A 13,186-nucleotide genomic window follows, 5' to 3' on the forward strand; every position below is an offset into this window, starting at 1 on the left:
CTTGTACAAGGTCAAATCATTTCAGTTCTCAAGTCTGGAAAACACTGTAAACAATGTTCTCATAGTTATACACAGCTCCATCAGAGAGGAGAGGCAGGGAAAATGGAAAAAAGATAGGAGGGAAAAGTGGGATGTCTGTGGGAGTAGGGAATTACCTTCTCTGGAGAGCTTAGCTTCAGCCTTCACAGAGCAAGGTAGAACTGGTCAGAGAACCTGATTACTAAGACACTCAAGTTCTGCAAATGCTTCTTGCCCCAGCACTCCTCAGCCAGTGTGTCAGAGTAAGCCTTGCCAGATACTTTCTGTATCGTTTCTCTTCTGTCTCCCTTCCCTCCTTTTCTCTCTCCATCTCTCTCTCTCTCTTTGCCTCATTCTTTCCTACTAATATAAATGTACAGGTGCCTTTGAATGCTAATCTATAATTAAGCACTATCATACTTAGCCATTCCAGAGGGAGAAAATACTCTTTGTGCCCATAGTATTACAGATGGAGATCATTCATCTTGATTTTTCCCAACACATATGACCAAAATAATGTAAGAAACACCTAAAGACAAAAAAAAACTTTTGGATAAAGGAACAAAACAAAACAAAACAAAACAGACTAATGGTCCTCACCAAGTTTTCATCAAGGATGCCTACCCTTTTTAGGAAAGCAACAAGACACCTTTTACACTGAGAGCCATGCTATATTTTTCGGTCTTTCTCCTTAGGTTAGGCTAAAGCTTCCTTGTCTGATTACTTCTTGTTTATCTCTGTTTTTCATTAAATCTCCATTTACCTCACTCACATTCCTCAGCATTTTTCCCCCTTCCTCCTTCTAATTCTAGCACAGCCTCTCATGGTTTCCTCTCCCTCTCAATTATATAAAATTTTAATTCTTTGACGCTATCACTGCCAAAACATCCTTTCGATCCTTTTGATTGTTTTCTTGCTATGATGAGTAGCCAACTCTTATCAAAACCCAAGTTTTGCTTTTTTCCTGTTTGTCCAGATACCGCTCCACCACACGCTTCGATTATACTTCCAGGTCCAGGCACCATAGGCAAGTGAATCCACAGGCCCCAGCCTGGCTAGACCAGAAGGCACAGCAAGGATAGAAGAGAAAAGTCCCTCTTCCTGGCCTTTGCACTTGCTGTTCCCTCCACCTGGAACCACTTTCCCCAGATCTTCCCCTGGCTCATTCCCTATCCATCATTTAAGTCTCAGCCCACGGGACAGCCCCTCAGATACCTTCACTTAACCATCCTTGATTATTCACTCTCCTCCCACCCTCTGGCCCATTATAGTCTTGTCTTTTCTTGACACCATTTGTAACCATCTGAAATTATCTCGTATATGCTTTTGTTTACATGGGCTAGACTACTGCTTCCCGAACTTTACTGTGCATACTAATTACCTGGGAATCATGTTAAAATCCAGATTGGAATAGCTCCTGAGAGTCTACACTTCTAACAAACTCCAAGGTAATGCTGACATTGCTGGTCCACAGACCAGACCCCTAGTAGAGCAAGGTTCTAGAGAACACAGGCTCCACGAGGGCAGACATTTTTGTCCATAGCCCCAATGCCTGGTATGTAGAAGACACTCTAATATACATTTCTTGAATGAACAGAAGAAACTACAGTTCAGTTTAGATGGTTGGAATCTTGTTAATTCTCTCGCAGGACTGCTAAAATTATTTTGGAATACAGGCATACCTCACAGATATTGTGGGTTGGATTCCAGACCTACCGTCATAAAGTGATTATTACAATAAAGAGAGTCACACAAATTCTCTGGTTTCCCAGTGCATATAAAAGTTATGTCTACACTATACTGCAGTCTATTAAGTGCACAATAGCATTAAGTCTTAAAAAAATAAAAATGTATATACACCTTCATTTTAAAACTTTATTGCTAAAAAATACTAACGATCACCTGAGCCTTCAGCGAGTTGTGATGTTTTTGTTGGTTAAGGGTCTTGCCTCAATGTTGATGGCTGCTGATTGATCAGGGTGGTGGCTGCTGAAAGTTGAGGTAGTTGTGGCAATTTCTCAAAAAGACAATTAATTTTGCTGCATCAATTGACTCTTGCTTCACGAAAGATTTCTCTGTAGCATGTCATGCTGTTTGTTAGCATTTTACCCACAGTACAACTTCTTTCAAAATTGGCATCAATCCTCTCAAACCCTGCCACTGCTTTATCAACTAAGTTTATGTAATATTCTAAATCCTTTGTTTTCATTTCAACAATGTTCACAGCATCTTTACCAGAAATAGATTCCATCTCAAGAAACCATTTTCTTTGCTCATCCATAAAAAGCAATTCCTCATCTGTTTCAGTTTTATCATGAGATTGCAGCAATTCAGTCACATCTTCAGGTTCCACTTCTAATTTTAGTTCTGTTGCTATTTCCACCACATCTGCATTACTTTCTCCACTGAGACTTTGAACCCCTAAATTCAACCATGAAGGCTGGAATCAACTTCTTCCAAACTCTTGTTAATGTCAATATTTTAACCTTCTCCCATGAATCACCAATGTTCTTAGTGGCACCTAGAATGGCAAATCGTTTTCAAAAGGTTTTCAATTTACCTTGCTCAGATCCATCAGAGAAATAACTATTACAGCAGCTAGAGCCTTACAAAATGTATTTCCTTAAACAATAAGACAAGTCAAAATCACTCCTTGATCCACAGGGTACAGAATGAATATTGTGTTAGTAGGCATTAAAACAACACTAATCTCCTCACACATCTCCCTCAGAGCTCTTGGGTGACAAGGTACATTGTCAACGCGCAGTAATATTTTCAAAGGAATCTTTGTTTCTGAGCAGATCTCAACAGCGGGCCTAAAATAGTCAGTAAACCGTGCTGTAAACAGATGTGCTATCATTCAGGCTTTGTTCCTCCGTTTTCTACTAGAGCACAGAGTACATGTAACATAATTCTTAAGGCCCTAGGATGTTCGGAATGGTAAATGAGCTTTGGCTTCAACTTAAAGTCACTAGCTGCATTAGCCCCTAACAAGAGAGTTGATCTGTCTTTTGAAGACAGGAACTGACCTCTCTAGCTATGAAAGTGTGCGATGGCATCTTCTTCCAAGAGAAAGCTGTTTTGTCTACACTGAAAATCTGTTTAGTGTAGCTACCTTCATCAATTAGCTTAGCTAGATCAACTTGCTGTAGCTTCTACATCAGCACTTGCACCTGTATGTTACGGAGATAGTTTCTCTTCTTAAACCTCATGCACCAACCTCTGTTAGCTTCAGACTTTCCTTCTGCAGCTTTGTCACTTCTCTCAGCCTTTACAGAACTGGAGAGAGTTAGGGCCTTGCTCTGGCAGAAGGGAATATTGTGGCTGGTTTGATCTTCTATCCAGACTACTAAAACTCTCTCCAAATCAGCAATAAGGCTGCTTTGCTTTCTTATCATTCATGTGTTCACTGGAGTAGCACTTGCAATTTCCTTGAAGAACTTTTCCTTTGCTTACTATGGTGCAAGAGGCCTAGCTTTTGGTCTATCTCAGCTTTCAACATGCCTTCCTCACTAAGCCTAATCATTTCTAGCTTTTGATTTAAAGTGGGAGATATGCAACTCTTCCTTTCACTTGAACACTTAGATGCCACTGTAGGGTTATTAACTGGCCTAATTTTGATACTGTTGATACTCAGGGAATAGGGAGGCCTGAGGCAGAGGGAATGGCCAGTCAGTGGAGTAGTCAGAACACACATAACATTTTGCCATCTTCTATGAGTATGGGTCATGATGCCCTAAAACAGTTATACTAGTAATATCAAAGATGACTGACCACAGATCACAACAGATATGAGAAAGTTTGAAATATGTGAGAATTACCAAAATGTGACAGAGACATGAAGTGAGCACACGCTGTTGGAAAAACAGCTCAACATAGGGTTACCACAACCTCCAATTTGTAAAAAACATAGTATCTGTGAAGCCCAATAAAGCAAAGCACAATAAAATAAGGTATGCCTAAAGTTAGAGCACATCAAAATATCAACCATAAAGAAATATCCATTGGAAAACCTGCTTGCATTCTGATCTGGTTAATTTAGCTTCCCATAACACATCTTTTCTGGCATTTAGGACACCATGCTGTTCAAAAAAGAATAAGTAATCACAGTGGGCAACAAAAGGAAATGCAAATTCATTCTGGACAATTCCTGACTGGTGAGTAAATGATTAAAGATTACATTCTGAAACCTTGGCAGGATACGTGTTTTTAAGATTATTTCAAAATGCAATAAAAGGAGATGCAGCTCAACCTCCTTCCTGAGATTACTTACACCAGATTTCTAATCACCTGACCTACCGGAACTTGGTTACATGGAACATGGGAAGAGTACCTTACATACAGAGTTCACGATAGATCTCTACAATGGTATCTCCTGAGTAAACCAACTTGATGATTTTAATAGCCCAAGGAAAGGCCCTGTTCACGTAAAGGCATCACTGGGCTCACAGAAAGTGAAGGAGCAGTTCCTAATAATTCAAGGCATAGTCGGTGGTCTCAGGAATTACAGATGCTATAATATGTGAAGACCAGTTCATACTTACTTAGCATGCTACAAACTTAGAGCCAGACTTGGGGAGCCATGGACATAGCTGTAGCATGAGGACACTTAAAGAGAACAGGCCATTCAAATCCCTTCCAAACAAGGTGCAAGATTTGCTACAGCATCACTGGTTGCTTTATCCCTGGGCAGCAGGCAACTTGACTTAGGATGCCACATATGGATTCTGATACACAAATTGCCTCCCCACTGGCCTTGACAAACTTGTATACTCTCACGGTAAAAAGGTGCTAGTAATTATAGTAAAAAGCCTTAAACTATTCCTTGCCTGTTTTGTGAGTTTTGCTGAGGGTTTTTTTTTTTTTTTTTTGTCATTGGGGTTGTGTACCCCACACAAAAGTGTGCCATCATTCACTGAGTCCTCACTCAAGCTTCCTTCAATGGCTCACACAAATGTGATCCCTGAATACTGGAGGAAGCTACCTGGGACGGGCTGGCTCAGTAATTAGAAAGGAAAAATCCCATACCAGACTGGGAGCTTTCTATAACCACAAAAATAATAGTATTTTCCTATAACCAGGCTCACATCTACTTTTGCTTGTTTTCTTCTTTTTTAATACTTTACCTGGCAGGTTGAGAAAATTATAATTAAAGGAAACTATTGTCATCTATTTGTGATCCTATATACCTATTTACTTTTAAAATTTTAAGTTGCTTTTAAATTAAATTGTGTAAGTAGTTTAAAATATGTAAACACATGTATCTTAGAAAAAGCCCAAACCACAAATGTATCACTGCCTTTCTGTCCATTCAACACTATTTGTTAGGACTATTTTAGGTGCTGGATGGAGACACGGGGGTGAATAAGACAAATAAGTCCCTGCTGTCTTGGAGTTCACATCATAGGGGCAGGGAGACAGAAGCAAACATACAAGTATATGAAGAAGAATTTCAGATAATGAGAAGTGATACGAAAAAGATAAAACAGGGGGTCTAAGAAAGAACCCTGGGGTGAGGGTGTCTGATTTGGATGAGATGACCAGGGGAGGACAAATAAAGAATTGACTTAAAAGTTGAGATGTGGCTGAAAACATCATCTCCCAAAGCATTCTAGATAACATTTTGCAGATATTATTAGTAAGTATTATATAAATAAAGGGCTCCCTGATCAGATGACCTCACACAGCTTGAAGAAAGTTAAACAGCTTTCTTTCCCGTTGGACATCTCAGAACCTTTCATATGATAGTTAGTTCTACATCTTTGGAAAGGAACACATTAAAAGCAATGTTACTCAAACTTCTTTGACCATGGGACCCTTTCGGCTCATAACACTAAGAAGAAATGACACTCTGTGGGAAACACTGAGCTAGCTGGTCAGTGGTTTGCAGCCCCAGCTTTACTAGCAGAAGTTTCACAAACACCAACACCCAGGCCTCACCCCCGGCCTGTTAACTCAAAATCTCCAAAGGTAGAGCCCAGACTTCAGTATTTTATTTTAAGACTCCCCAGGTGATTCTAATGTGTAGGCAAGATTGAAAACCATTAAACTAGAGCTCAGAATGCATGCAACAAAAAACAGTAGAAAATATGGACAGAAAGGGTTCACTGGGGTCAGACTGCGGAAGGTCTTGAATACCACACTAAGGAGGAGTCTGAACTTCATTTGGAAGGTGGCAAGGACCTACCAAGGACAATTCCTAGGAAAATGACAATAAATACCAGACAGGTCAAGACACTACAGTGCATTTCTGTCCTCCACCTCCTTCTTGCCACTGATTTTATTTAAATGGCTGTGGAAGGAAAGAATAGATTTATAACCACAAAACATACCACAAGAGGAAAGATGGAGGATGAGAGATAATCTCAGAATAGGAACAAAATGAATTCCCAAAACACCCTCAGACTTACGAAATTCAGTAAGATGTTTTCAGGTATTAGCTTCTACGCTAAGCTAGAAGCTGTGGTAGAAAGAGCAGTCAAGTACAATTGGTCTGAACCCTTGAGGAGTTTACAATCCAGTAGGAGAGAACACCAGATAGAAATAAACACAATAGACGTCATGTGGTAAGTGCCAGAGGTGGTATACAGAGGAGCCCTAGAAATGTAAGGGTGAGGGGCAGAAGAAACCCATCCTGGCTTTGGAGAGTAATATGTGAGCCATATTAATCTCACAATTTTCAATAATTATCTACTACTCTGCCAGGTACCGTGTCATGGTCTGAGATAACAGTAGGGGAACAAGATAGGATTTACAGAGCCCATAACCTAGCAAAAGAAAAAGACACTGAAACAATGTCACTGTAACAATAGAATGCATAGTATCTTAAAATGCTTGAAAGTTTCCCTGAGTAACTGAGGGTGAAATGAGTCTGACAGACAAAGGAGAGGTGCACAGGGAAAAAGGCAAGACCACTGGTCTGCCTGCTGCACCAGCATGGGACATTCAGGTTCAAAGAACAGGAAAAGTGAAAGGGGCAGTGGCAGCAAAAAAGGAGGCTGGAGAAATAGATGCAGAAGAGCCTAGTGGACCAGGATTATCTGCACCCTGGTTACACCAGTTAGGAGACTACTGCATTACTCATTTTAAATATGGTGGCAAACTATGTTAGATCATGATCATCATCCTAATATACATGGAGAGCTTACTCTGTGCTAGATATTTCACTTAATGCTCAGAACAATTTTGAGAGGATTACTCTTGTCCCCGTTTTACAGATAAAGTCAAAGAAGAGTAAAGTAGTTAAGTAATTCACCATGATCAGATAGCTGGAGAGAAGTAAACAAAGGCAAGACTAACTGGGAGTAGATTCCAGAAGACCTCATGATTGACTGGGTGTGGTTAATGAATAAGAGGGAAGGGCAATAATCACCTGTCGCCCAGCAGGTTTCTGGCTTGAGAAATTGGGTGGACAGTGCTACCATTTCCTCTGATAGGGAACACTGAGCAGGCTTGTGCAAAAGGGTATCATTTTGGGACCTGTTGAGTCCAAGTCCCTATGAGACATTCAGCGGAAATGAGGACAAATCATATTCTCAGAGGAGAAGTCTAGACTACAGAAAAAATTGAGATTCATCTACCCAGTGGAGTGAATGAGATCACCTAAATAAAAGGGTAGAAAATTAGCCGAGAAGAGCCATGCTGGGAATACTGGTAGGATTTTCAGGAGTAGAGAAAGGCCCCTAAAAATGACCCAACACCAAAAGAAAGATACAGAAGTGTACCCTGAGCTTCAGAGAAGACAAAGACTGTGGGCAAAAAGACAGCCTGGAGGCCAGCACAGCCTCCAGTATGACAAGAGACTGATGGACAGTAATGGTGACAGATTACAGAGGGAGAACCAGCAGCACGTGCGGCTTCACGAGATTTAGACAACCACAGTAAAGAATCCACAATTCCAGCAGGTAAGTAGTGGATATGATGCTATTAAAATAGGGAAATCACAGGCTTGGGTCAAGGTTTGTTTGGGGGACAGTTACAGAAAGGCATGGAAAGAATTTAGACTCAAGTGACAAAACATTCTGAAAAGCACACCAGATACTGTGAATGATATAACTGTGCAGCCCCAAATCCCAGTATGACTCCCTAATTACTAATCTAACTAAACCATGACTTTAAGCAAACCCCCAAGTGCATCTGGATTCTATTTCTACAACCATGAAATGGGAAGAATAGCTGCCCCATAGTTTGGTTGGCAGAAATATTTATGAGAGTAGACTTATGAATAAAATCCCTTAAGGTAAGCAGTTCTCTTTTAAGACAACTGAGATTAGATAGTGCTACAAATTGAGTAGCTGTATTGTTAGGTATTGATTCAAGCTTAGGGCTCTTTCTGTCTCTCAATTAAGAAAGCATCCCTCACTAATTTATATTACACAAGGGAAAGGCTACAAGGCTCATGAGGTGGCTGGGGACAGATCTAAGGGGGGAAATGCATGTTAGACTCACTGGCACAGTAACAAAGGACAAGTGCCTCCCACTGATTGGAAGAAGTGAGGTCACAGGCCCAGGCCCAGAAAATTTGCTGTTTCTCCACTTTCTTGCACTGTGACCCAGAAAAGACATTCTCAGTAGTTAGTTTTGCTACTGGTGAAGGATCTTTCTTCCCTTTTTCTTGGTAAACAGATACTCTCCCTGGATGCAATAAATTTTATATATAGTAATAAAGAATATCACCAGGCAGGGGGTGGGGAGTCAGGCTTAATCTTAAAGGTTCTCTGATAATAACATGGTCCTAAAATTTAAGACTAAAGAATAAAAGTTATTTGAGACTTTACAGAAATATGTTCTTTCATTAGGTAGATAAAAAATGAAAAACAAAAATTCACTCTCTTAGAAAATTTAGAAGTACTCAGAAGAATTTAAAGTTTTGCATTTACCAAAAGCATGAACTGCAGTGCTTCTTACAGCTTCCTCCTTGTGAATCTTTGTCAACTGCCTTGACTTACTATGTTACACATGTCCATATCACCTTGAATTTGACTCTTACCTTTAACCTAACTTGCCTTTAAATTTACTTTTTTATTTTTTAGGTTATACCCTCCTTTATTTTATGAACTTCAATTTCAGTCTATTCCTAACTTATAAAACAACCCTGACAACACTTGACTACTTAATATTCTAAAGCAGTGCTACAGAAAGTAGCCAGTCCCCAAACTGTTACCAATCAGTAAGATAATGGGCTTATGCCTAAATGTAAATCATCTACTGATTAGTAGAGCTTGGTAGGTTTTTTTTTTTATTTTATTTTACCATGAATAAAGTAGTGTATTGATTTATATTCTGGTACAAGTGCCTTATTTCATCACTCATCTTTACCATATAGTTCACAAACCTGCACCAGTCCATGAACCACTCTGAGCAGCACTGCTCCAAAGCAACATTCTCAAATCACAAACTGTAATTTCTTATTGCCTTAGACTTTAGACCAGGTGATAGGTATCTTCCTCCACAATAAAATTCTCCAACTCAGGCCTAAGATATGGAGCACTCCTTAATCTCCTCCTTGGTTTACTTACAGAAGTTAAGTGTGCATGGTTATAAAACTACTTAATGGTGGGTGAAGGCCTAGAAATCAGTTCTTCAAACACCTCATTCAGAGGTCTTCCCACTAGGTCATGTTGCCTGCTCATCTGAGGCTGTGCTGCAGCCAACAAAAATTAAGGACCACAAATTATAAATAGTATTTTCTTATTTCTAAAAACAATTCCAAATGATAGGGTTAAAGTATAGGGTTAAACAAATGTTACAACTGAAGTATGTTTGAGCTTCTTCCACAAAAAAATATACTTTCATATTGGAGTTTTCCTTGCTTCAAATTTATGTGCTAACATGAGAAACCAAATGAAAACAGAATGCACTTCATGATTCTTTTTGCCCATTTACTCCAAAATATTGCTCAGGAATTAGAGGTCAATTTGGAGAGGGTACCTGTTGAAGAGAAGAAAGGAGACAACTTGAAAGTATAAGTATCTATTAGAGTGGGGTCTTGGTGATCAAAGGAGGGAAAATGAAAAAAAATCTTCTTCTCTATAGCAATGTAACAACCCACCAGCCACCAGCCACCAGCCACCAGCTGGAGCTGTCAGGATACCTAAAAGCAAGGTACTATTAAAATTATTTCAATAGGCAGAACTGTTCCAAAGATGCATGACTCTAGAACATAAGCAATGAGAGGTTATGCAGATACCATACCAATCTTAACATCTTAAATCTGGGGTCTCATCCATGCGGCACATGGACTTCCATGAACTACACAAACTATAACATGGAGATAAGAAATAACAGAAATTAAAGAAATTCTGGAGATACTTTGGCTCCTTGCTACTCAAAATGTGGTCAGCAGAGCAGGAGCATCAGTATCACCTGAGCTTTTTGTTGGAAATGGGGAGTATCAGGCACCAACCCAGACCTGCAGAAATAGAATCAGATTTCAACATGCTTCCCTTGATTTGTATGCACATTAAGGTTTGAGAAGCATTGCTCTACTTCACTGGTCCTCAGCCCTGCTGTGCATCGGAATCACCTCTCGGGCTTTGAGAAAAATGCTGATGCCCAGGTCCTAGATTAGGGGGCCTGGGAATTCAAATGTTATAAAAAGGACTGATCTAGTCCCATATCCTTGTTTTATAGATGAGGAACTGAGATTCAGAGAAGTTAAATGATTTACCAAGGTCACAGGAAGTTACTGGCTGAATTAGGACTAGATTCTAAAAAATACTTAGGATTGTGTTGCCCATAACGAGTTGAAGGAGACATCAAGTCACCAAAAAGCAAATTAATTTTAAAGATCTAAGGTTTCATTTTACCATATACTTTTTTGTACTATTTATTTTATGTATTACCCTTTGAACCTCAATCAGTATTTTTCAATGGGCGGAGGAGGGGGCATAATCTCCATCAGCGGTAGCACCATGGTGGAGACAGTGAAGCCTCTGCCTCTGGTCTCCTGTCAGCAGTTAAGGTAGAGTGGCAGGAGCATGAGTGATTCTATTTCTTTCCTTTGCTTTCTAAAATTTCTTTAATGTTAATTTTCTTTAATATTACTTTTTTAGCAAAAAAAAAAAAAAAGTGCTTCAAAATCACCTTTTAAAAACCTATATCTTAGACTGAAAAGTCCAAGAACAAGGACAATTGCTGTGTTCTAAGAGTTTCCAAAAGCACAGAACTGATAATTAGCATACCCAAGAAAGAAACTTTTGCCACAAGTGCTGACCCTTTTGCTGGCTGATGATTATGTCATTACATTCAAATTGCCCATAAATTAGCACTAGATACGTGGGGGTGCAGTAGGACGTGGGGGTGCAGTAGGACGTGTGGGTGGAATGAAGGAAATTAAAAGCTGCGGTCAGACTTGAAAAAAACATCCCATAAAGCAACGTATGTTTCTGACAGTTGAAACAGACTGCATGACAGACAGCAAAACCACATTTCCGCATTTTTTTTTTTTTTTTGGAATGGATCTGTGGCTTTATGCCACCAAGTAATATTTTGGTTTACCAAAATGTACTCTATGGCCTTTTTAATTTCATGTTTACTTAACTTTCCTTACTATCACTGCTGTTCTCACTCAACCAAGGCAGCTTAAGACAAGTGTCTAAAAGGGGCAAACGTTTAAAATATAGAACATGCTTCACATTAGGAAAAAAAAGAAGATTAACCACACATAAATAATTGACTAAAGCATCTATTGTAATTTCAGTGTTTAGCTCATCAGGGACATAACGAACAATGAGAATAATTATTTCTTTTGAAACATAGTTTCTCAAGACAATTATAGACTCAGCCTTATGTTTACATGACATTTCTCAACAACACAAAAAGGATACGGAATCACCAACCTACCCAGAGTTGTTCGCCAAATGATACAAGAATTTAACACAAACAGAAGGAAGAAAAGAATGGAAGAGTTTTAGTGATGGATGAATATTTTAGAGGATTCAGCATCTATTTATTATGCTAAAAATCCTTTAAAGAGGACAAAGTCAAAATTCAAATAATTGACAAACTCCATTGTATCTATATAAAGGTAATGGCAGTAACCAAGCAAAATGTTTCACAGAAACTCTCCCACACCCACGACAAGGTTGAAACGCCTTCCTTAAAATGAAGAGTTCCTAAAACCATTGCCCACAAAGGGCTGCCTGGCAAAGTCCACTGTGGTCTGGGTACAGAATACAAGCACAAATAGAGGCTTGTTGAAAAGAATCCTTGAGCTTCTTGGCAGGACTATAGATTTGGCAGGAGAGATGAAAGGAAGGTTATGGGTATGAAAGCAAAAGAAGCAGCAAACTCATTCATTCCTTCCTCCTCCTTTCAGTCCTTCCTCCCTAAGCACTGTACCCACAGCACAATCAACATCGAGTTCTCCCCCTAATGTCTCTTTTTCTATTAACAAATGGTACCATGATTCTGCCACTTTGCAGAGATCAACATCTTAGGATTTTTCTCCTGTGCATTTCCATTCCCCTCATCCAGTGAACTGCTGGGTCACCAGGGTTCTTCCTTTCCAGTCCTACTGCTGCTCCCTTACTTCAGACTTCACTTTCTCAACTCTGTCCCTCTCCACTCAAATCATCTCAACCAACATCCATCGAACATTTGCTCTCAGGCCCCATGCTAGCTACTGGGTGAATTAGCAAGACATATATGGTCCCTGCCCTACTATCTGATTAATTTTCCCTTTGCTTTCCTTCAACAGCCCAAATACCACAACTAGCATTCAAGGCCTTCTACAATGCAATCCAAACCTACCTTCTCAACTGTTCTCTCATCCATCACTCAAAAAAGCTGGAAACACCACACCTGAACATGCACAGCAGCTTCCTGTCTGTGTGGCTTCCACTTGGAATCCTCCCATTTCCTTTTATCTTGGCCTAAGTGGCCCCACCACATTTCACTAAAATGTCCCATCTCTCCTGTAACAGCATCCTTAATCACGCAAGAGCCAAAGACTCCCTTCTCTTCTGCCTATGTCACAACAGTGTCATCACTACAGACTGCCTTGTATTGTTCACACTTGTCCAAATGACATAAAAAGATTAGATTCTCCACGGAGGCAATCCTTCTACGTCTCATAACTCCCTCACCCTCAAAGCACTCTGCACATATTATGAATTTAATTAACATTTGTTCAATGAAAGAATGAAAGCCATCATAGCCTTTGCCT

The 13,186-nt window shown here is 39.7% G+C and overlaps 1 protein-coding gene across 20 annotated transcripts in view; it reads right to left on the reverse strand.

Annotated features, from left to right (window-relative positions):
- The window catches only part of LOC138388347 (transducin-like enhancer protein 4), a 148,291-nt gene that overhangs the window by 117,196 nt on the left and 17,909 nt on the right, over positions 1–13,186 (reverse strand). Inside the window, exon 5 of one of the 20 annotated variants that reach the window (XM_069476369.1) lies at positions 3,840–3,934. The exons of the other annotated variants lie outside the window; for them this stretch is intronic. The gene's annotated coding sequence lies outside the window, so the exon portion shown is untranslated. The remainder of the gene's footprint in view (positions 1–3,839; positions 3,935–13,186) is intronic. 20 annotated transcript variants of the gene reach the window in all.

The sequence above is a fragment of the Eulemur rufifrons genome, chromosome 7 (assembly GCF_041146395.1).
Source record: "Eulemur rufifrons isolate Redbay chromosome 7, OSU_ERuf_1, whole genome shotgun sequence".
NCBI classification, from domain to species: domain Eukaryota; kingdom Metazoa; phylum Chordata; class Mammalia; order Primates; family Lemuridae; genus Eulemur; species Eulemur rufifrons.